Source organism: Cyprinodon tularosa, unplaced genomic scaffold (genome assembly GCF_016077235.1).
Source record: "Cyprinodon tularosa strain WSP-4 unplaced genomic scaffold, ASM1607723v1 ctg189, whole genome shotgun sequence".
In the NCBI taxonomy this organism is placed as follows: domain Eukaryota; kingdom Metazoa; phylum Chordata; class Actinopteri; order Cyprinodontiformes; family Cyprinodontidae; genus Cyprinodon; species Cyprinodon tularosa.
Genome location: NW_024038669.1, coordinates 1,517,363 through 1,543,430, shown reverse-complemented (window position 1 = coordinate 1,543,430; position 26,068 = coordinate 1,517,363).

The window sequence follows — 26,068 nt, the reverse complement described above, 5'->3', positions numbered from 1 at the left end:
CCTTGAAAGACCTGTGTATGAAAGAAAATCTGAGTTTAGTAAATAATCTAAATATACAGGGTTCTAATAATGTGTTTACTTTGTCATTCCTGTGGCTGTGATGTGTTTGCATCTGAGTTTTTAGTTTAAAACATCACAGCTGCAAGGCTGTCTGGATGAGGGTGCTCCGCAGATAACAGATTAATGGCAGCTGGACCACAACCCCCTCAGTGGGTGTAAAAAACGGTACGGATGACCAACCTCTGTGTGTGTGCATGAGAAAGCATCGAGTGAATGTATGATTAGAGAAAACGCAGAGATGGAGCCGTATTGCTCTCTCTTGCTCTGCTAACTGAATATTTTGTTGCTGAAGGGGCCCTCGGGGGCTTATTCCCTCTCTTTAAGTCTTCAGTAGGGCTTTACCTCTTGTGATCAAAACTATTTTCTCAAATTATTTAAAGGAAAAGTCCGGTCATATTCAGAATTCAAACTTCTGAAAGTACTTTAAATATTCAATTAATACATACTGTTCAATAAATGATCAGTGTTTTTAATTAAGAGTAATTTTCATTTGAATGTGCTTTACTGGAGGCATCCATGTTTGTCAAAGAACACTACTGCCACCTAGTGGTTTGTGGCGTCACGGTGCGGTATCGGCTGTTGATCAAGTCCCAGTGCTGTATCTGGTGTTTGTCACGACGTGCTATTATCCAAGTCATCTTGAAAACATTCTTCTTCCAAATGTTGGCTCGTAGACGCACCTAGCTATGCTTCAACAGCAGGATTTGTCCACGAACACCTCACAAGGGCGGAATGTATTTCAAAAATGTTTGATTTTCTCCCAGCCTTACGATTAATAAACGGGAGGTGGTCCAGAGAGGCACAACGGGCTTGAAAAAGCAAAAAAAATTGTACAGTGTCTGCCGGCCTTGAGGGGTCCTGCTTGCTGGACTCCTCTTGGAAGTCCTTTCAGCATTCGTTACTACAACTTAATTTTTGAGCTATAGGTTTGGGACACTCAAAGAGGTTATGATTTTCTCTGCAATTTTCTAAGCAAAAGCTTCCTAAAACAGTTACTTTAAATTCGAAGTGATTTTGGCAGCATGCTTTTATTTTGGAGGAAAAAATACTTAAAAAAAAACATTGACCCAGTCTCTAGCAATCATTTTGTTGTTTAGTTTGATATATTAGCTTCATCTGAGCTTTCTCACAGCATTGTTTGTGCTTTTAATTTAAAAAAATGTTATAAAAATGGGCCAAATAATCGCATACAGGATTCTCAAAATTTAAGCTAGTTTTTTTTTATTTGTCACTGACCAAGGTATAAAAGGGTCTATTTTCCCTCTCTTGGAGTTAAAACAATATTAACCAGAGTTTAAACCTATAAAACAGACATGATAACGATAAATAGAGATTAAATTATTTATGTTAGATGAAGAAATTGTCGTTGGATTGATGGCACATTTACTTTCGAAATCACAGTAAGTAGGATCTCTGCTGGGGAATCAAAAGCAGTCTGATAAAGGCTTTGAAAGAAAGGAGTGCAGCTCTGATGAAAATATTTCAGAATGGTGTCATCAGGAAAAATCTGGGTTCAGGGATTAATGGACAGTCAGAGAGGCAAACAGTATCAGGTATCTTTGTTAATATTTAATGAGTGTTAAAGAAAACATACAGCTCTAAAGATTTGGAGAAAAAGAGTAAACAAAAAGCAGCTGAATAAAAATAAACTATAACAGGAACAGCGACTGCTTTAATATTTCATCTCTCAGGAAAACAGAAAATGTGCAAATACTAGCCCCTTCTACCCAAACACTTTGAGGCAGGATCAAAGTGCAGTTTAGTTGTCTTCTTGTGTTTGTAAAAAAGTTAGAACAGAGCCAGAAGTCGTCGCTGTTACGCCCCTGACTCTCTAAAGGAGGTGGTCACATGGACGCACTCGTTGACTTTTATATGGGCGAGCCAGCTTGGGGGGTCAGGGCAGTGATGTGGTGTTGATGTGTGGTTTGTGCAAAAGTGTCAAACATACAAACAATAATAAAAAGTTATATCCTGCAAGCAGATTGAAAAGGTGAAATATAGACAATTTAAATCTGAAGTTTTTTTTTCTTCAAAACCAAAACATTTATACTAAGCATGACTGTTATTATCCGTCCATCCATCTATCCATTATCTGCTACCCCAGGCAGGGGCGGATTTAGGAAATTTGGGGGCCCTCGGAATTGAAAAGACGACACATAAAACAGACCCATTATACTGATACAGAAATTGTAATAGAATAGACATCCATTATTTTTTTTTCTTTTTATTTCTTTTCTTTGTTTTTTTGCTGACTTTTCATGCTGTCTTAAAAGGAATGAAAGATTTTTTCCAAGCACTAAGCTCACTTAGCTGATTGCTCCTTCCTGTGTTTCGAAAAAGGCTGTATGCTCTGGTTTCATGGCCCTCTCTAAGCCTCAGAAGACAACATCATTGGCTTACTTTTATTTACAAGGCCATCCTGGGTAAACTCCCTCCATACCTGTGTCACCTCATGTCTGTAGCTAACAGTGGTTACAACTCATGCTCTTCAAGTCGTGTTCTTTTCACTATTCCCAGGATCAACACAAACCTTGGCAAAACATCATTTTTCTATGCAGCACCATGGTCGTGGCACAATATTCAAAACTCCCTGCAATTACGGACTCTTATTCCGCTACAGCATTTTAAATCACTATTGAAAACCGCTTGCACAGAGAATTGTAACTGTTATTCTAGAGTCTAGTTTATGATTGATTTTATTATGTTGTTTTTATGTGTTTTTATATGTCTTATTGTACTGCTGCCCCTTGGCCAGGTCTCCCTCGAAAAAGAGATTTTATCTCAAGGGACTTCCTGGTAAAATAAATAAAAAAATTAAATAAGCCATGATCAGCTTATCTGTTCTCCATTTTTCATTTGGATGAAATAATAGCTGCATGAATCATGACAGCAGACAGGATAGAGGAGAGCAAGAGGCGGGGTTACCAATCTACTCGCTCTGGAGAGCAGAGTTCGCTGCTTTTAGATGTTGTCGCCATAGTCTCCAGTAGCAGAAAAAGTCGCTAGATTTGGCGCTAGGCACTTTTTTTTCTTTTTTTTTTTAAATAAAAGTGCTAGAGGGATCTGAACAGTCGCTAAATACAGCGAGAAAAGTGCTGAGTTGGCAACACTGCTCTTTGCATTGTTTGTTTTCAAATGGTTTGCTGCTGTCTGTTTGGACCTTTCTGAACAGCAAATGCACAGCAAATGGACTGATCCAATGTGGTGTCCCCCCCCCTAACCCCAGGTGACATTCAGCAGCTCTTCCTCTGGGTTCCCAGAACAAACAGGTTATATTGAAGCTCTTTAGTTTCGAAAATTCATGTTTTTAATGGTTATGCTTCTCCTTTGCTAATACTCTTGTTATGTCATAACGCACCATGTAAGCGGTCAGCATGTTCACCAAATCACCATGTTTGTGTATCAGCACACAGCTCACATTGCTGCATTGAAAATACCACCATGGACACAGCAAAGTACAAAAATATTCTGCTCCTTCTCATAGTAGGCTTTTCATTTTATGATCCTCCCATTTTAATAATATAGCAGCGTGAAGAATTAATAAACTATCTTCTTTTTTGAGAAATAAATGGGAAGGTAAACATTGTAGCCCCATCGGCATGCAATGTAAATAAATGTTGACCTTAATCTATTGGAAATGAGCATCAGAATTAGTTTGGTGGCAGAGGTGCCTGCGAGTTACACCTGCATACCAAACAGAAAATGCTGCACTGCTGATGGTGAGTATAATGTGTATCATTGCAACTGTAGTTAAAGGAAAAGTCCGGTCAGCAAGGAATAATCAATGGATTATTATTTATACCTAAAACTAATACGTTTGCGGTGATTTAATCTGAGTCTGGGAGCGGCCATTTTTGCCCTAATATAGTAAACCCTTCACTCCTGCCATCTTCTGGCAATGACGTCACGGTGCAGGTCATTCTCCCCGCTTTACAAGCAAAATCACTAGACACATCTGCAATCAACAACAATTATTGAAGATTTCCAGAGGACTTCACCATTGGAATTCACCAGAGCTATAGTGAAACTGACAATGCCCACGTGAATGGCAGCTGGATGTTGGAATACATCGGGCAATAGTGAAAAAAAAAAATCGTTATTTCAACTTTCCAGTTCATGATCCTCTGGAGACGGGTTCGTCGTTGAATTGCCGACTTGAAGACGGAGGATTTGCCATCGAACTTCTGGCCAGAGAAAAAACACGTAATATGTAGCCAACATTTGGAAGAAGAATGTTTTCAAGATGACTTGGATAATAGCGCGTTGTGACAAACACCAGATACAGCACTGGGACTTGATCAACAGCCGATACCGCACCGTGACGTCACAAACCAGTAGGTGGCAGTAGTGTTCTTTGACAAACATGGATGCCTCCAGTAAGGCACGTTCAAATGAAATGACTGTTAATTAAAAAAAACGTATTATTTATTGAACAGTATGTAATAATTTTATATTTAAAGTACTTTCAGAAGTTTGAATTCTGAATATGACCAAACTTTTCCTTTAAAATACAAGCATTGTCTGCGCTTCTGGATAAGTTATGGATACTCATCTTATTATTTGTACACTGGATTGTAAAACTGATGTTAGGCCTACTGGTGACCATGTGTTTCACCTTTTATGTTTCCAGGTGCCTATTAAAGCTCCATCAGCCGGTGCTATCATTTAGGCATTTCGGTTATCTTCCTTTAAGAGCTTCCTCTGAAAGAAGATAATGACTTCAGTATGTCAGTAAAACTTTCTGATGAGACTGTACTTCTAGAACCTTTTCAAACCATCTGCTGACAGGGTCAGTGAACTCATCTGAGTCACAGCCATTCAGACATACTACAGCAACTCTTTTCAACCAATTAACAGGTAACCACAGGAACAATACTTCACACTGTAGCTCCAGTTATTCCCTTTACCCTTTCGGCAGTCTTCAAAAAACTATTTATGACTTTCCCTTCGAGTGGAAAGCCAGGGAAAGCCAATTTCTCTTGGACTTGTTTCATTCATGCCAGTTAAAGAAAAAGAGGAGCAAATGGAGGAAAATAAAAATGCAGCATTTGCTTTTTAAATCTCAGCTTTGTCATATTAAAACATGTACTACAGTTGGACGAAGTACACAAGAGAAAAAAATAAGGTCTTTATCCACCTAGAACTTATTTTACATTATGTGACTTTAAAACCACAAACTTCGTCAATGGCATGATATGTAATTCAACAACAAATGTGCAGATAATTGTGAAGTGGAAGGGGTATGTAATGGTTTTTCTGACTTTTTACAATCTTAAAAATATGACTTACATTTGTACTCGGTGCCACTGACATTATGTTGTCACTATGTATTTCATCTATAGGTTGAGTATAACATTTCTGTCCGTGTTTCTTCTTTTCTAAATTGCTCAAACACAATTAAACAGATTAAAGGGCATCTAAGGACTTTGTGTTTTAATCCTTCCAATTAAGTTGCTATTAAATTTATTTCTGGACTTGACTTATAACACATGACTTCTTTAATCTGAAATAGGGGACAATATAAAAAATATATATATTCACAATATAATTTTGATCAACAAGAGTGACGCGACTTTTCTGATATTTCAATAAACATCACAGTTTTTGATTAAGTACCAAGTTTTATGTAGTTTTTTGTATTTCATTTTTAAAGCTAATATTTGTCAAATAATATACTGGAGGAGTTATAGAAACATGGTAAAACAATTGTTGTACATTTGTAGGTTTCTGTTTGGTCCATATCAAAATTACTCAATTTAATTTGGTTTATTTACGATTATTACATTATTACATTGTAATAAACATTGTGGTAACATTATTACAACATATGTTATCTCAACTTTGCTCTACATAGATAATTTAATCTGATCTTCTAGGTATATAGTTTATTTTTAAATCTTACATAAGGAAAACTTGCTGATTGTATTTAGTCATTGACTGAGTGAACCTGTGGTAATAGCAGTATTTCCCTTGCATTGTGCCGTTGACTCTACAGCAATTCCTCTCACCGAGGAAAGATGCAGTGATAGTAGAGATGAAAAACTCCCTTTTAACAGGAACAAACCTCTAGCAGAACAAGGCTCAGTGTGAGCGGCCATCTGCCAAGGCCAATTGGGGTTCAAGGAAAGAGGGATGTCAAAGGGATGATAGGGAGCAAATACATTTAGTCACAGTTAAAGCTGAACCATAGCTATGTTTTAGAAAAAAAATAAAATAAAATACACTAAAAAACAGGCCCATCTCTATAATCTATGATTCTAGGCAGCTGCCAGGAAAAAGCAGAGAGAATATAAAGTCAGGAGTTAAGCTAACAGATGCTACAGAGTGGGAGAATAGAGAGAGAATGAAGCAGAATGATGAAAAAGGGGTCCCTATGTCCTCCAGCAGTCTAAGCCTATAGCAGCAGAACTATAGAGATAGCTCAGGATAACCTGAGCCACTCTAACTAGAAGCTTTATCAAAAAGGAAAGTTCTTTAGCCTCGTGAGACCATCCTGATCTCCCGAGCTTTCAAGGTTTCACTCGCAGATCAGTCTGGAGACTCTCCTTTAAAGAAAATTTGGAGCCGTTCACCAAACGAATGTCCAATCAGCGTTGGCTTTGAGGCGGGTTGAGGTGTGACGCAACAAGAAGCGCGACAGTTCAGTCTAAAGAACATGGCGGCTTCAACCGATGAAACTAGCATTAGCGTGTCTATCGAGCAAGTTTTATCGGAATTACAGAGTATTTCTTCACTGAAAGAAGAGCAAAACACTGCTCTGGAGGCTTTTCTCAGAGCAAAAGATGTTTTTGCTCTTCTCCCGACTGGTTTCGGCAAGAGTAGCCTGGCTTGTGGTTGTGTTTTCGTCGTCGCTCTGTTAGTACGTCATATGCTTCGTTGATCTGATTGGTTTATTTGGCCCGTCTATCACCAACATAGGCCAATCAGCTAACCAGTATTTTCGCCCCTTCCCAAAATTACTTCAACGGAAGGTTTCCAGATGGATATATGGAGCAAATCCATCTGGCGGAGTCAGGTTAAAAGTTCTTAACCTACCCTTAAAAGTAGACAGGGTGTCTGCCTCACAGACTAAAACTGATAGTTGGTTCCACAGGAGAGGAACCTGATAACTAAAAGATCTGCCTCTCGTTCTACCTTTAGAAATTCTAAGAACCACTAGTAAACCTTTAAATTGAGAGCAAAGTGCTCAGTTAGGAATATGAGGAACAATCATCTCTTTGATAAACATCCATTTGACGTTCAGAGTTATTTTTTCTCCTTAAAACATCTTGCTTTTATTTGACTGGAGAACCTTTTTCCCACAACTCTATAAATTCCTAATATAAAACACAAAAGCTTGTGGTTGTAATTCGAGAACAAATGTGGAAGAGTTCAAGTGGTGTGAATACTTTAACAAGCCACTGTATGACAAGGAAAACACCACTTGGATATGTTAATATTTTTACAGGCTAAACCAAAGAAGGAAAATCAACATGGTTGGTCTTTTGTTTGGCCGAGTACTAAAACGCGTAAAGGAAATGCTTCCTTGGTTGGCCTTGCCTTTGTTACTCTGAAATAGATACAATGCAGCTGCACGCTGAACCTTAATTTACCATAAATACCTCCCGTTTCATCTTCATCCACACTTGGGGTGATTCTCTCTTTTAATCTTTTACCACACATGTATGTTGTCCTGGTAAATCAGGAAAGTGTGAGCCAAAATTCAAGCTGTGAAACCAAAGTAAAAAAAAAGCATGAAGCGGTGAGGCAGATGAATCTACGGCCAAAGGTTGGGGGCTGAGTCTGACTGAGACAGATGTTTAAAGAGGGTAAAGGATGCAGCTAAAGAAATGACAGAATGATTGGTTAAATGAAAGGGACGGAGCATGAAGCTCGCTCCAAGCTCTGTGGTTGTGGGTGTCTGTCCAGGCTTAGCGACCGCTGAGATGGCCTGCTAGCTTTGGCAGCCTTTTTTTGGCCTGCCACCACCCTGCTCCTCTATAAAAGGAGAGAGCTGGCCAGCTTCAATGTGGCCTCACTCCCTATGGCCCAGAACAACCCCTGGCTCTTGGGAATGCTTATTCATCCCAATTTGACACTCACAGAAAAAAACTTTTTCTCCGCAAGCTCTATTGGAGAAAGTTACTCATCATAGTTTAATTTATTATGTATTTAAATCTGTGGAAGTTTTTTAAAAAAAAACATTTAATTTAGGGTCCCGTCTGAGTTACATGTCCTCATGTTTGTGAATGAATAATTTTTTTTTTTCATAAACTTTTCTTTAGGCCTCTGCCTTTCTAATGTGCAACAGTGTGCTGTTGTTTGACACTTTGATCGTGAGTTCCAGAAGTTTTAACCTTAAAAAAACCATGAACATCTATCCCCCTGCATCCATCCCGCAAAGCTGTTTGCTTGGCTTATTTATCTCAAGGGACGAAGTGACAGAGCAGAGATGGGGAGCAGGTGTGAAATGGTAAGGTGGAACTAATGATACTAACCATAGGGACCCCTATTTCATCATCCTACTTCTTTCTATCTCTATTCTCCCACTCTGAAGAATCTGTTAGTTCAATCTCTAACGTTTTGCTCTCTCTTTTTCTCATGGTAGCTTCGCCTCGTCTGTTCCTGTTTGGCTGTGACTCCATCCTGGAGAGAAATATCTGCTGTGCTGCTGCCATCAACGCCTATGTGTATAGATGTTGGAGATCGGCCTGTTTTCCAGTGTAGTCCTGTTTCTCTGACTGTGACTGGCTGGATGTGCTCTCTTCATCCTCTGACATGGGAGCTGGCTTGGAGCTCGTCTGCCTGGCTGTGTGCTGTGTGTTTCCTGGATCGGGCCGCCTTTTACAGTTGTTTTTTGTATCTCTGCTTCTGTCTCCTTGAACTAGAGACTGACACGGGAATGGATTTTCACTCCTGTCCCGTCCCACTCCTGGTGAAATTACTCCCACTCCCATCTCGCTCCCATTCAGAATGACTCCCGATCCTGCACCACTCCCATTCTTGTTGTCTTCAATAAGATTTCTGCCAATACACTGAATCTGAATTTCTATGAAGGGTCAGTTAAGTTCCTGTTTCTAACTGTAGTATCTGTTGGTCCCTCCATTGTTGTTTTTGAGCGCGGGTGAAAAACTCAGAGCGGAAGCACTGTTGGTTTTTGGGTCGTGTAGTTTTTTTGACTCGCATTATAGTGTAGTCTTCAAGGAAAAAAACTACAAAATGGCGGCGCCCGTACTGGATTTATTTTCCTTTCTTTTTTATTTTATTTTTTGGCGTCGATCCTACTTTTTTTAGTTACTTTTGGTTTGCTCCCGCTCCCGTCTGCTCCCGTTAATGTTTAATCCTGTACCGTCCCAATCACGTGATCATTACTAATACTGACTGCCATCCCACGGGAATCCCGTAACCCGTGGGATTCCCGAAAAAATGTCAGTCTCTACCTTGAACCGCAGTCGGCCTCAGCAGATGGCCGCTCACACTGAGCTTAGTTCTGCTGGAGGTTTCTTCCTGTTAAAAGGGAGTTTTTCCTCTCCACTGTCGCTACAAGCATGCTTAGTATGAGGGATTGCATTCGAGTCAATGAGTCGATACAATCAGCTGGTTTTCCTCATGTAGAAAACTTTTAATCAGTATGACTGGATGATCTGGTGAACTGTAAAGTGAGTGAGATGACATGTGTTGTGAATTGTCACTAAAGAAATAAAACTGATGAATACTGGATGGATGGATGATTTTCCTTTTTAGTTGTAGAAGGCGTTAAGAGGAAGAAACTAACACTGGCATCTACGAAATACAAAGTTTCTGTTATGGTCTTAGTTCTGTTTTTTCTTTGAGTTTTCAGTTTATTGTTGATTCATGTTTTTCTTTGTTTTCTAGTTTTACTAGTTTAATTTCTATTTTGTTGTGTTTTTGGGTGTATTTGAATTCTTAGGCTTTTCTTTGTTGCCCTCTTGTGTTGGTTTCCTTTTCCTTTGCTCTTTCCCTAGAAGCCTCTGCTCTCACCTGCTCCCAATCAGCTCGTTAGTCCTCCCTATGTTCAGTCAACCATAAATACTCTCTCTGTGCATTTCATCAGTGCTGGTTCCTCGTCTCTCCTCGGCTCCTCGTGCTTGTTTTCCCCTGATGTCTCCATGGTTCTGGTTTGTTTATCATTTTAAGTTGTTTTTGTTGGATCCCTTTCTCTGTTGCCTGTGTTCATTAATTAAAACTGCAAGAACTCACCTCTGCCTCTCTAGCTCTGCATTTGGGCCCTCAAACCAAAACCAAAAACTGACAGTTTCTTTTAGAAAGTAAAATACTCTAAAAACAAATTTCAGTAATGAGTATGAATTTGTTTTTTAATTACTTTCTCTCCAACATTCAGATGCCACCTCTTACAATAATGTCTGACTTGTTGACATCTACTGTTTTCTCATATCTAAGGACTCAGAAACTGCAGGAGGAAAGCAGCAGCTCTTACTGCAGTGGCCAAAACTTTTCTCAGCTCTTGACATTTTATTTCAATTATTTAGGATTAGCTCCTCTCTCCTCAGTGACCACATTGCATCGTGCAGAGATTCTTTGTGCGTCAGCATCTCTAAGCGTGGGTAACACACTGTTTGCTGAACAAAAGACATTGATAGTTAACAAACAAGAGGGCGTGGATTCATGCAGATCCATGTAGGCTTTGGTTTCGTTGCAGCCATGTGCGACTCCATGTGAACAAGAACCAGAATCCCTTCTGTCGTTCAGCAGCCTCCCAGTGGTCGGCCGTTGCCATGACTCCTCCGCCTTCAACAGCAAGACTTTCCCTTTTGTTCTTCACGACTCACCGTCTGCTCTAAAACTTTGCAGGGCATGCTGTGATTAGTCATTATTGCTTCTGCAAATGTGCTTTTTTTTCCTAACTGAAAGAGTAAAAGCCTTTCCCTGTCTTTGCTGTTTAATTTTGTACCAATGCAGGTTAAAAATAAGAGACACTGTTGGATGGGCTAAAAGTCCTCACCGCAGCAGTTCTGGAACTTGATGTTTCAGCTCAAGGCTTCGCTGCTTCCCCGTCGGCCAAAATGTTAGCGATCTCACTGTGAGGCGTAGCCACTCATGAATGAATGACAGCTTCGTGACAGCTTCATTAAGACCACAGATGGTAAGGGAAGTGCAGAGGAGCACAAACAAATGTAGAGCTGGTGAAATGTGAGGGAAGGGGCCGCAGGACTTTCTCACAGCGTGCAAAGCTGGCCGGATCCCAAGCAGCCTGCACAAGCAGCCTGTCCTCTTTATCTGAAAGCTGGCTGTGGTTAAGTCCATAGAGTCCCTGCAGGTGATGGTTGATGCTTTCCTCTGGTACTGGTGGACGAGTCAGCTGCTGCCCCCTATAGACCAGGAGATGAAAAAAAAAAAACAAAACTAAAAAAAGCAGCATCTGCACTCAGAATTTGGACAGTCCCATCAAAGACTGAGCATTACACCAGCTTACGGCCAAATTTTGACAAATTAAAGGGAAAATTGTTCTCAGCACAAGTGCTTGACTCTATAAGCTCCATCTGTTTTTCTTTTCACACATACCTTAAAGGAATTACTCCGTTATTAATGATGAATTCCCATGTTAGCTAAGCCCCATTTATTTTTTATGAAATCAAAACACAGACATAGCCAAGCCAATAAATATCCAACCTAATGAGGCAACCATGGGAAATCGCAGGGCTGGGTTGTCATTTAGATTCCAGAACGCTGTTCAACAAGTTGAACTGCCACTGTACAAAGATTTAGTAGCTTTATGATTGTATCTTGTTGAAGTGAAGGATTTATGAGTGGGGCTGCGGAGCAGAGAAACATTAGGATGGATGACAGAAGCTGCCTTCTGGACAACGCGCCTCTGCTACAACATGCTGTAAATACAGCCTGGGAGAAATGGCCTCTGAGGGCTCATTTGGATGTCTCATTTCCAGTCTGGCCCAAATATGGAAGCTCTGAGAACATGGCGGACTGTTCCTCAAGAAGCAACAAACAGCCGGCCTGACAAGCTCTCAGTTTTTCAGCATGCAGATACAATTTGCAGGAGACCAGCAGTGATAATTATCATCCGAGAGCTTAAAGTTTATGCACTGTGGTAGCTGGTTGGACACCAGTGTGTGAACCCTCTCTGTTAGTGTAATACTACCAGTTCTTCTCTGAAGCTTTACATCCTTAGACTTTGACTGCGTTTCCAGTTTCACTATTAAAATGTAACTGTATTTGATCCCAGAGTATTTTGCTCTGAAGTGGCTACCTGGGTAAGAATAACTTTAAGTTATTTTAAAAAAACTGATTTAGGAAAAAAGTATCCAGGAAGTTTTATAACTTTTATTCAGTGATTATATGAGCTTGTTTTTAGATTTGACTGAGACAGAGATGTGAAAAAAAACATCCATCCATCCATCCCTTTTCCATCATGCTTTATAGCGGCTGGGGTCGCGAGGGATGCTGGTGCCTATTTCCATCTGTCTACGGGTGAGAGGCGAGAGGCAATTGAAACTCTCTCCTCTTTGGCCCTCCCCATAAATCCCTCCATAAACTACAACTGGTCCAGAACTCAGCTGCCCGCATTATAACAAGACCTCACCCTATTCACCACATCACCCTGGTTCTCTGACAGCTCCACTGGCTTCCAGTGCAGTACCGATTTCAATATACAATTCTTTTTGTGACGTTCAAGGCCATTCACCACCTTTTCCCCCATATCTGTCATGCCTCCTGGATGTTCCCACCCAAGATAAAATTGCCTATTCTCTTTAAAATTAACTTCCAGTCTTTGTATTTTTTAAATGGCTTTATTCTGTGTTTTAACTTTGTTCCTCCCATTGTGTTTTTGTCTTTTGTACAGTGACCTTGAGTGTAGAGAAAGGTGCCTTTTAAATACAATTTATTATCATTATTGTTACAATTTTGTTGTTGCGTCTTAAACCGTCTGCTTGGCACAAATTGATTTTCAGTAAATATAAGTGTTGGTTCTGTATTACCCATGAAAACTCACATGAGTAGCTTTGCGGGTTTGATACTGAGAAGCTGCTCTGTTTCCCTCATGCCTTCCTCATGAGTTGGAGAATGTAGTTTGTACAGTTTTTTATATTCTGCTTGCAACCTGTCCTCTAAAAGAAAAAAGACCGACCTACCGCTCAGAAGTTTTCCAAGTTGATGCATCGGGAGTGTTGGTCACACCGGTTGCTTCTGTTGAATATCTGGAACCAGCAGCTTAAACTAGTATAATTCTCTTTTTTTTCAACATTTCTTGTCTTTAATGAAGACAGTGAAGAAAAATCTTTACCTCACTGACTGCTGCAAATTTTGAAAATACTGAGAACGTTCCCTGGTCTGCTTCACACCTCCTCTGAAAGGGATATTTTTTTATATATATGTCAGAGGAGGATAAGTTGACTTTCAAGGAAAACAGGGCATTGCACAATATCAGCATAACAAAGGGAAGAGCAATGAACAGCAACAGGTGAGCTTAGATGCAGAGAAAAGGGAGAAGAATGGCACTGGATGCAAATGAGCTAATCAGACGGATATGGGAAAGTTGCAGGGGAGAGCAAAACAGGGGCACTGAGGGAAGGAAAAACTAAACCAGTCACAAAGAAAAATTACAATTCAAGAAGAAAATATTAACATAAACTATGAGAATAAACCCAAAGGACTGAACCTATATGGTAACACTGTTCTAACAGTGATCACAGAAATTAACTGAGTAAAGCAAGATAAAAATAAACTAATAAATAGAAAGGCAACAATCAAACACAAACTAAGACCAAAACCCAGGGGTCATTAGAGGTTATTATTACAATGGATTTAGCATATTAAGCAAGTAGGTTTATATACTTTAATTATATAATTATTTAATTAAATTATACTTAATTTGTCATAACCGAAGATGAATGAAGCACTTTGGTCATTTCTGGTTTTCTGTTTCAAACCTTCTGTCACCATGTCTTACCATTTTTATTGGCACATCTAAAAATCCAGTTGACAGCATTAAACTGGGCAGAGATGTGGCACTGCACAAAGTTGGGCACTTTTAAATTAAAACCTGTAGCCAAGGGAAAACAGCCAAAATCCAACTATGGAAAGAAATGTAACTTCATTGCAACACTACAGAATGTTAATTATTTTAAAAATCATCTTAATATCTGCAGAATTAAAGTTAAATAACAACAGTTATTGACAGTAAAATATATATATTCATAGATATATATATATGTGTTATATACACATATCTGTTTTAACAAGGTTATTTTAGGAGCTTCTTTCCTCTTATTTAATGGAAAGAGAATATAGAAACTCTACAGTAATAATCATTAAGCTGATTCATTTTATTACAAAACCGTAAGCAATTATTGAATCAATACTCTAATAATTTACAGATTCATTGTAAAATCAGTTTAGGAAAACCTCTACTGTCATTTCAAAATGCATCCAATAATTCGCTGGCGATCAGATTGACTAAAGTTTGATCAGCTCTGATTCGCACCAGGTGGTTAGATAAATGAAAAAATGGACCCACTCCATAGCTAAGTTCTAGGTGGAGATAACATTTTGACATTTGAAATTATACATGAATAAAAGGAAACTTCTGATTTTAGTGTCAAAAAGAAGACAGATTCAAAAAAGCTTTGAGTAGGTTTGAAAATTAAACCATCCCCTCGAAGGCATGTTGGATGTTCTGGGCAATCAGTAGGATATATATATATATTGCCTTGCAGCAGAGTTCTTCTTTTTACTTCTTTAAGTATTTTAACTCTTGCTGTTGTGATACATGCAGATTAATGAAGTATAAATTCTTTGTCAATTTACCTAAGTGGAAATTTTGGCTTTCTGTACTTTGTTGGACTCCTTTATTTTAGACATCAATTTACTTTTATTCCTTACATTTTAATGGAACAATCAATCCTTTTTGTCTTTTACAGTTAAAACTAGGCCTTATTCTTTTTTTCCTTTTTTTCTTTATGGCTCGTCCCTGTTTCAAAAAATGACTTAAAGAAAATTCTACCCAGAAAATTAATGCCATTGAGACAGTAGATTTAATAATGGCTGAAGGCGATACTGCACCTAATTGTTATTGTTTGCAAACTCAAGAACAAGAAAAGCAGAGATTATATAGAACCTGAACAAAACCAACCAAGCAGAAGTTAGGACATTGGTAGTCATGAAAAAGGAACTCTTGTACAGTGATGTGCCTTTGCCTCCCACGGTACATTGAGAACAAAAAAATACCTCTACCCTTTTTCTTCCTCTTTTCTGTGAGGCTCTGGGAGGTTCACGTCAGAGAGACACCATCATGGCGTCATGTCCAGGGACCAAACCCTGCAAAATGCCCAGAGGCTAACAGGACCGATGGTTGATATTTAGACTGAATTACTGCCATACAGAGAGTAACATCTCTCTTTGAGTTTCAGGAACCTTCAGATGTTTGGAGAGGTTTGAAAAGCTGGAAGAGGAGAGCTTCCCTGATGTGTACCTGGCTGGAACACAGAACCCCCCTGCTGTGAGCCTGTCATGCTAAGCAGCTGGAGCTGAAGCTCTGCACAAGTCAGGCAGAGTTTCTAGCTAAATAAATTGTTTTGTTGATGATTTTTGATCAATTCATGTTTTCCGTGTTAAGTAAAGACAAAGCAAACAAGATGGACCATATGGTGTACTATTACTACATGTCTTAGCTGTTGATTATGAAGCTAAAACAAGCTTTCTTTCACTAAGGGTTTAAACACTAATATAATAATTCACGTGTTTTCTGATATGCTCATTACCTTTTATTCCCTAAATAATGAACAAAAGTCACTTAATGGAAGTCCTCATGTCTGGTAGATACTAGCTCTCTCAAAGAGTGAACTAAAGCTTATTGGTTCCTTATTAAGCAAATAATTGAATAACACATTATTTAGCCAAATAATGATTTATTCCACTCTAGGATTTGAATTGTGAATTGGTTTGAACATATTCCAACTTTGGATCTCAAACATATAATCCATGCTAAACTGTAATATCAATGCATCGTTTTTCCTTCTTCTTTGTAAATAGTAGCTTAGTTTAGTTTAGTGTTTTTAAAGGAGAAGTCCGGTCACATTCAGAATACAGACTGAAAGTATTTTAAGTATGAAATTATTACATACTTTTCAATAAATGCTAAGTGTTTTTAAATCAGAGTAATTTTCGTTTGAATGTGCTTCACTGGAGGCATCCATGTTTGTCAAAGAACACTACTGCCACCTACAGGTTTGTGACATCACGGTGCGGTATCGGCTGTTGATAAAGTCCCAGTGCTGTATCTGGTGTTTGTTACAACACGCTATTATCCATGATGGCGATGACCAGTGCACTATACAAAGCAGAGAGTAACGGATTGATGGCGTGTTTTTTCTCTGGCCAGAAGCTCGATGGTAAATCCTCACTCCTCAAATTGGCAATCCAGCGACAAACCCGTCTGTGGAAATAATATATTTTTTTTCCCTTCTATCCGATGTATTCCCACATCCAACTGCCATGCATTGTCAGTTTCACTATAGCTCTGGTGAATTTCAATGGTGAAGTCCTCTGGAAATCTTCAATAATTGTTGTTGATTGCAGATGTGTCTTGTAGTTCCCATTGATTTTGCTTGTAAAGCGGGGAGAATGGCGCTAGGCTTACCGCACCGTGACGTCACTGCCGGAAGATGGCAGGAGGGAGGGGTTACTTTATTTGGGCATAAAATGGCCGCTCCTGGAATTTCTTTTTTTACTGATTAATGCTAAATTCATTATATCACTGCAAATGTATTCGTTTTAGGTATACATAATGACCCATTGGTTATTTCTTGCTGACCGGAATTTTCCTTTAACTGAAATAAGTTTGACTTGGAGCTGAATTATTTTTCTTTATTAACTCTTATATTTCTAATAGAAGTTGTGGTGAATTTATTCCAATAGATGTGTAAGGTTATCAGTTTACCATGATTTGAGCTTGATTCAAACTTTCAATTGGTTTTCTAGGCAGTAGGGCGTGTGTTCATAAACAATAAATGACAAACCTAATATTAGCTGACTAAATTATATATTTACTGGGGTGGGAAAAAAATACATTACATTACAAATGCAAATGATGCATAAGCCCAAATAGTATTGTTATTGTGTATATTGAGAGACAGATGGGATTTTAAGTTCAGAAAGAAGAAGTTTAAATGTCAAAAAATTTTGTGATTTGAAAAAAAATGTTTTATTTTATTTTGAATGCCATGTATTGACTGCATTTCACTTTCAAGTGAGCAAAACATGTTGTTGAGCAAAAGAAATAAGTGATTGTTTTTAGTTTTAATTTTATTTATGCATCAATTGTTTAAAAACCTGAAGGATTTTACTGTAATTGTATATTTTAGGTGGTGATTAAAATCAGCAGTATAACTAAGGCTGTTTTATATAAAAAATATTTTAATGTTACTATTACGTTATTATTACGTTATAACTGCTATTATTGTTTTTTCTTAGCTGAAATAGATATTGCAGGTCTGAGCTTATGATAACCAGTAATCAGAAAGACATGCATCTGTACAGCTGCAAGTCCACACAGCAGCATGGATAGGCTGTTATCAAACACAGAAGAACATGACTAAACCTGTGTTTTGCCGTTAAACTAAGAGGGAAATGTCAGGAGGCTGAGAGGGCTGGATCTGTCTGGACTGTTTGCTGCCACCTACACAGCATATGGCTGAGGCTGATAACTAAAGCATTAATGACTAAGACGTTTGCATGTTAACAAGAAAACATGTCCAGATATCAGTTAATGAATATATCCTGCAGAGGCAGCAGGTGAAACCAGAGGACTGCAGAAAGGTAGCTGGGTAATATTAAGATGTTTTTAGGATCCTTGAGGGGGGAGTGTGAGTGAAATGTGTTGGTATTTGATCTATCGGTTATTTCCTCCGCTGACATTATCTACTGAAAATAAATGATCCACCCAGCAGCCATGAAAACAAAGCGGCTCTATGTGGATCAGTCTGTGATGCCTCCAATGAATCATTCTTTTTCATAACTCGGTTTGCTGGTAATTAAAAGGCCAACCACAGAGAGTTTTACAGCTGGACCGGCCGTCAACCGACACTGAGCATGAGCCATTAGTTGCTAGAATGGGCCATAATGCATGCATCCAACTGTGAAAGCTATTCACTCTCCAATATATTTTATATCTGCATCCAATGTTTTAAAGATGGAACCTCCTATGAGTATTGCATAGGGTCCATACTAACAATCCATACCATACACAGTCATGCAAAAATATTCATACTGATTAAACCTTTTCACTTTCTTTAACATCAAAACCACAAACCTCAAAGTATTCATTAGAAGTTTATGTGATAGACACATAGTAGCATATGCCATCATGTGAAATAAATAAAGAACTCCATTAGATATTATATAAAATACATGTTCTTAGACACATTTGTTATCTTTCTTAGACTTAAGGCTGACTTATACTTATAAACTAGGTTGTCTGCATGTGTCTCAGTTAATGCAGATATGCCTTCCCCCCTCCGCAGACACTCTGGTGCACCTCTCCAAAATTGTAGCTGACTGCATACAGGAGGCCTCTGATTGGTCAAATCTAGATCCGCTCAACATTATACGTATTTCCTGTTTGGTACCTTAACAGCTTGTTTTCTTTGTATGACCACCATTGCGGAAAACGACTCTTGAAGATGGACTGAAAAGAAGAGCGAGGTACGCTCTTTTTTGCCCTAATATCCCTCCGTTGTCACATAAACTTTCCCATTGCGTTTTTTTCCACTTCCTCGCCTCCTCCGCCATATCTAGACCCACAGATAGTTCGTGATTGTGCCTCTTGCGTTGTGGTGTGGAATAACACAGTGCAGCCAACACTTCAAAATTGGGTGTTAGTTTTATACAGCTTACAAAATTTCGTAAAAAAAAAGAATTCAACTTTATTGTCATTACATTGTCAGAAGTAAAAAGCAACAAAATTCACTCTATGCATTTAACCCCTTCCCTTGGGGAGAAGTGGGCTGCCACTGTGTGGCGCCCAGAGAGCAGTGTGGAGTTAAGGATCTTGCTCAGGGACCCAGATTGGAGGCTATGGGGATAATCAATAATCCTTTTAGTGTTAATGATGTAGGATTACAAATCTTACAATTAAAGGGAGGGATAATTGTAACAACTTTACTTATAAAATATTTATTTTATAAACACTAAGATCTAATCACGTCATGGATCATTTTAAGAAAAAGGTTTAAAGATAAGCAGAGGACATTCTGTGGTCTGGTAAGAGAAATTAACATTTTAGCTAATGAGGAGAACATTTGTCATTCTCATTATGTTAAGTAGGCCTTTGCTTTTGTGAAACATGTTGGTGGCAGTATCACGTTAGAAAGTTGAATAAGACAAAAAAAAAGGTTAAGTATAATGATAAAAACCACCTGAAGCCAACAAACCTGTGATAGGTGAGGTATTACATATGCTTCACCAGTGCATGGCACATTGGCGCTTCGGCATAGGTAACGAAAGTAGAGAAAAGAAGCAGAATGTAAACAATGAACATAGAAAAGACTAACAACAACTGAGCAACAAGAAGTAGGTGGAACATATAGAAAATACAAAATTAAGTCAATGGCTTTAAAAACATTGGAAACCGAATCGCAACACTAAAGTCTGCCTATGTTGCCTTTATTGGCACATTCCTGTTAAGAAGGGTGGTTTGAGCTACCTTTCCTAACATCTGCAAACACATCAGTGTGTAAATGGTTATGCATAAGGGGTATCAGTACAGATAAGGAGTAATGCTGCGTTCACACCGGACGCAGCTGGCGCGACAGAAGCAGCGAGTTTACATGCAAAGTCAATGGTTGACGCGCGTCAAGGCGCAGCAAAAGGTCCCGAGGCGCGTTTTGAGCAGCAGGCGCAGCGCGTCTGAGCAGCTGAAGCAGCAGTTTATTTGAGGAAATAAAGATGCAGAAGTTAATTAGTTGGTTAATTAGTGGTTGTGCAGCAGTCCACTGCACGACCAATGCGGCCGCCGCTGCTAAGAATTAGAATTAATTCTCCCTGTGGTTAACTAACGATCAGGAGCACGGCAGGTATAACATCTGTCCATTTCGGCGAATCAAAACCATGCAAAAAATAAAAAATCCTCGTAAAACGCACGCCCAGACCGGGCTAATTTCAACACAAGTTGTGTTAGGTGACTGTTACTCACACTGACGTTTCTCTTTAAAAAAAATCTGAGTAAGTCCTGCTGCTGTTTCAGCCTTTTAGTTGGTGGTGGCATTGTACTGAAATGAGATATAAAAAAAAATATATATAAAAAAAACCTTTTGGCTAGCGTGGCAAACGTCTAGAGAAAATTAGCAGTTAAATATTGGATGAGTGATCAGCCCAAGACTACGGAAGAGGATTAGGGCCACTGGAAAAAAAAAAGTTAAGTGATTTTTACATTTTATTTCAGTTTAATACGGGAAAAAGTCAGAATTCTGACTTTTATTTTCAGAATTAAGACTTTTTTTCCCTCAGAATTCTGACTTTTTTTCTCAGAATTTTGGATCTTAATGTAGATGGGCACCATGAAGGCAGAGATGTGGAGCACTCAGCTTCACTGACAAAGATGTGAGTTGTTTGAGAGAGCCAGTGACACATTGGTGGAAAATGACAGAATTAGGCAACTTTTTACGTGCCCGAGGGGTCCCCTCATTAATGGAGGAGCAGAAGGTCATTAAAACAAGAGATCTAGTCTCTAAAAGAGACATGGCTATGGCTTGATGCTAACATGTTTGTTGTTAAACATACTTTTGTTATATTACATTTGTGTTGTGTTTTCCAAATAGTGTAGAAAATTAATGGTGGGTTAATAATGTTTACCTTTTATGAGCAGGACAGGAAGCAGAGAAGTGTAGCATTACCTCCAACTAGTTAAACTCATAATTATGAAGTTATTCAACAAATTCCTCAAGTAAAAAAGTGCATCTTTTATTTTATTTATTTATTTTTTTTTACCAGATTTGTTGATTAATTTCAGAATTATGTATTCCTTCCAAATTTCCAAATCTGAAGAATTTTTTAAACCAATATCTACATTATTTAACATTTAGTTTGTTTTAGCAGTACTTCCTGTTATATTTCTTTATACGTATATTTTACATTTTCTTGCACAGCAAGCTCAGCAGATTTGAAATTGTGTGCTTGTGTAAACACAAGTAGTCAATCTTTACTCTAAACATATATTCTGGTTATTTTTTAGTTAGACCTTCTTGTTTTTATATATCTGTATAGTACCCCCCCCCCCCCCCCCCCAACCACCAAAAAAAAAAAACTGTAAATTGATTAGAAATATTAATGATCTGTCAGATATCTGAGAAAAAAGTCAGAATTCTCAGATTAAAGTCAGAAATCTGAGAAAAAAGTCAGAAGAAAAAAGTCAGAATTCTGAGATTAAAGTCAGAATTCTGAGAAAAGTCAGAATTCTGACTTTTCCCCCCATGTTAAACTAAAAAGAAAATGTAAAAATCAGTTAACTTTTTTCAGTGGCCCTAATCCTCTTCCTACAAGTCTAAGATGCCTAAACCAAAAAGATTCAGTTTCTAGCACTATTCATAGCAGGATTCCCGACAGACCATTTTACCTCATTAACAAGTTTCTGACTTTCTGTATCGCTGTTTCCCTCCCGTCTGGGTGCTCAAACACTCAACAGTTCACAGAGGGGAGGGGGAGTACAGTGACGTAACGCTATGTTGCGCCTTCAAAATAAAAGCACGATAGTTAAAAAATTGTCAAAATCTAATATTTTGCGGTACAATTTTTGGGGGGGACATATCCACCTGGCTTTTATATTGGGGGGGACATGTCCCCCCCGTCCCCCCCGCTTCCTACGCCGCTGGGTAAGAGCGATAACACTCACCTCCAAGCAGCTAGATATAAGATGCTGGTTATACCGAAGTTTGCCGTGTAAGCAGTTGTCGGCAGGGGCAGTAAGGGCAGTTTCTCTTTCGCTGGTGGCTGTCGCTCCGCCATGACTTCCACGCGCGTCCTCCTGACTGCAGCAGCCGGGCGGCAGGTTCAGCGGTGAGAGGGAGGGGGCGGGATTCAGCGTATGTGAGCTTTGATTGACACTCCATCAGACGCTCCTCTGGCTGTGATTGGTTGTTTTGGCTCGTCCCGAAATATTTTTTCCAGATTGCAATACAGGCAGTAGGCTATGCGGGACCAATTGAAGCATTTTTTTTCACAGGTTACATATCACATGTACTGCTGTCTGGGCATAGGGACAGTTTTAGCCAATATGACAAAAAAGTGATTTTTAAAAACTTACAGACTTCAGCTTTAAATCACTGACTACATTCTTTCATCTGACCTGTCTTAGCCAGGCTAGTAAAGACACCCAAAAGACTTTCAAGTGTTAATACATAAGAAAATACATAAGAAACAATTATATCCTAACAACTATGCAATTCTTTGATTTTTACATGTAAGTCGCAAAAATGTGACAAGGGGAAATCATGTTTGCAAGACATAGTGGTTGTTCTTTTATCATCCATTTTCCATCTCTGTTTCTTTATCTACAGTATATAAATTCCTCCATGTAAATATGGCAAACCTTTTTCTCCTTCTTGCTTTTCTAGCTTTGCCATCAGTAATATTAAGGATTCTGGTGTTGTGAACAGATGCAGTCTGTCACATGATGACAACTCTGCAAAGCAATGGGTGAGAGGAAAGTGAACAGAAGGATCTGGGTCGCAGGCAGAATACTGTCGTCTTCCAATAACACATCACCTTTCATCGGTGATAGACGTGTAAGGGTTTATAATCCAACACTACCAGTGTGCTGTGACTTTGTATGCATCTCAAAAATCTGCTACATGCACAGAAAAAGGCGCTGCACCCTGGATGTCCTTGTGTTTTTCCACGTGCATCCCCTCATTTTGCAATCGACCCACCACGCCGTCCTTCGCACTCTCCGGGACACCACCTATCATCTTCTCCTCCTCTGCCTCCCTCCCTCCCCACCTGCAGGACCCTAGCTCATTGTTTTTGCCCTTCTGATTAACCTCTCTCCGCCCCGAGTAATGATTCACATTGGGTCTCAGGATGAACAAGCTATGACAGAACCAAAACACGGTCTGCCTTTTCTAATGAGTTCCATCCACTGGAGGCTTTGGGCAGGTTAGCCTGCTGTGGTTGGCACCTGCTTAGATGGCCGTGGCAGCTGTGAATTAGGATGGATGCTGGAACTGTAACAGCACACAATTATTCCCACAGTAAAGAAAAAAAGAAAAACTTAAAAGAGAAAATCAAATGAATAAAAAATCATACCAGCTCTTATGTCATTAGTAATTTATAATTTGATCAACTTAACTCCTTTAATCATTTAAACATCACTACTAAACTCTGTCTGTATAAATAACTTTAACAGTTATAAAGTCTAAATCAGCAGCTTCTTAGCGTCTAACAGTACAGGGCAGTATGGGCTAAAACAAACATTTTAAGCCGGCTAGCTGCTTCTGTCTCCTTGAACCCCAGTCGGCCTCAGCAGATGGCCGCTCACACTGAGCCTGGTTCTGCTGGAGGTTTCTTCCTGTTAAAAGGGAGTTTTTCCTCTCCACTGTCGCTACAAGAGAGTTTAATGTTTAGGATTGCGTTCGAGTCAATAAAGAGTCAATGAAATCAACTGGTTTTCCTTATTTGACTGGATGATCTGGTGAACTGTAAAGTGCCTTGAGATGACATGTTGTGAATTGGTGCTATAGAAATAAACTTTTAAAGGTATACTATGCAACCGGTGTTGATTTTCCAGCGAGGCTCCCCCCAGTGGGCGAAAGTAAAAGTGCACTGTCATAAATATGCACAGCTGTTCTCCTGGTTTCTCCGTCAAGCCAGGCGCGGTTGTTTTGAGCTTAGCAGACAGGCGAACGCAACGAATCACCATGTCTACTGCCGTAAGTAACTATTTTGTTCCAATTTTCGAGTTTGAAAATTCTCGCTGGTTCCCTCCATGATAACTGCACAAATATCGCCACTGCGCTAGCAACGAGCATGCCGTTCACTGGGGGCGTGTAGCAGTTCTCGCCATAAAGCAAGACCGACTCTCGCGATGCACGAGACTTCTGAGCCTGTGGGTGCGGGCCGAGGGCTCCTGCAATTGCAAGTATGGTATTACCCCTACAGACCACCAGGGCGGCCGAGAAAACCTTTGTTCGACCTGAAATGACTCATTTAATCATCCAAAACGTTATGGAACATATTAATTAACTGAAAAATGTTGCATAGTATGCCTTTAAAGCCAAAAATACAGGTTTTCAATCGGAACTACTTGAAATTTAACTAAACTAAATAATGTGTACTTTATTCAATGCAGAGCTGCAAGTTTTTCTATGCTTCTGTGGATCAGTGAATATATTTTAAATGATAGACTGCTGCCCTTTTTTTTATTTTATTTTTGAAAGGGTGTCCTGACAACTATGTTTCCTGCTTTCACCTTTGAACTTTTACATCCCCACTCTACCCTACAAGTCTGTCATATATAAAAGGGGATATTGATGAGGGCTAATACATTTTTTATTTTTTTTTGTATTGATTTTAAATTCAGATGTGACAGACAATTCTTCCAAGCAGCCATCAGCATCACTAGTAGGAGAAATGTTAACAGATAGGGCTTAAATTTAAACCAGCATGGTCACGGATGTTTATAAATCCTACACAGAGGCATGTAGAAAGCTCCACAAATTTGTTAAAGAATAGTTTTCATCCAGGACCTCTTTAAATTCCAGCATGGGGACATGATAAGATGCCACCTGCCCAATGAATCCAGACATGAAAGTTCCTCATCTCTAAGAGGCTGATCCTCAGAAGGTTTGCATGGTTTAAAAAACGTGAAAACGTGCTTGTATCTTTAAAGAAATAAGAGTAATTTGCATTAAAGCTTGTGCAAACTTTTTCTTTTTGTGTGTTTGACTCCAACAATATGCAGATAATATTGTAGTGACACAAAAGCTTGGGTAAGGATATGCAAAAGTAAAAATTTACCATTTGCAAAAAGATTTTCTGAATCTAAAACTAAAGTATTATATGCAGATGAATATTCTCAGTCACCCAGGTCATAGTCATTCCGTAAAAGTAAAAAAAAAAAAAATCAGTTTTTGCACGGTAAGTGTGAAATTCCCAATTTGCACGTTTCCAAGCAACATAAGGTCTTGCCTATGTTGGGGCCTTGAACTCACTGCGAATCCAGACATTTGAATTGAGAAAGCTTCCTGGACGGGAAGCAAAACGTCGTCAAACCTTGGAAACAAAGTCCAGTGGATTGTTTTTGATTTTATTTTTTATTTTAAACTTTTACGAATAAACCATTATATGTTCTAATGCATAAAAAGGAGAGAGAGAGTTTTTGCACATTTAACCCTATTTTGACAGTCAGAAATAAAATTAGAATAATATTAATGGAGGAGAAACATCTATGCAAGCAATACAAAAGTAATGTAGCAAGGCAGACAATCTTTATACTTCAAACCAAAATGGACAAATAAACAATACTAACCTTAAATGTCATGATTATTGAAAATATTTATATAAAAAATATTGGAAAATATCAATCACAGAGCCAACAGATGTAAATTAGGTGGTGTCTGAAAGTGTGCATCTCTAGCTTGTGGTTAGAGGGATTTTTTTCTCCCTAGATGTTCTTTAGTAGGCTGCACACAAAGCACAGTTATGTTTTTCATCTATTGTAATGTATTGGGACAAACAGCTATTGAGAGAAGTTGGATGACATTTTAATGGGGCTGAGCTAACCTGGTTTGCACGTCACTTTTCTGGGTGTTTATCCCAGATTAGTGGAGTATCAGAACTAAAACCTGGTGCTGGGAATGAAAAGCTGTCTGCGTGCCTGAGAGGTCTGGGCCGTTGATCTATGGACAACAAGGCTGTTATGTATTTTGGTGTTAAACTATTCAGTGACTTATAGAATAACAGAAGTATTTTGCAGTCTATTCACTGAAAAACAGGGAGGTACTTAGTTTAAGATGATAATTGCTGTTTTTAGGGCCTGCTA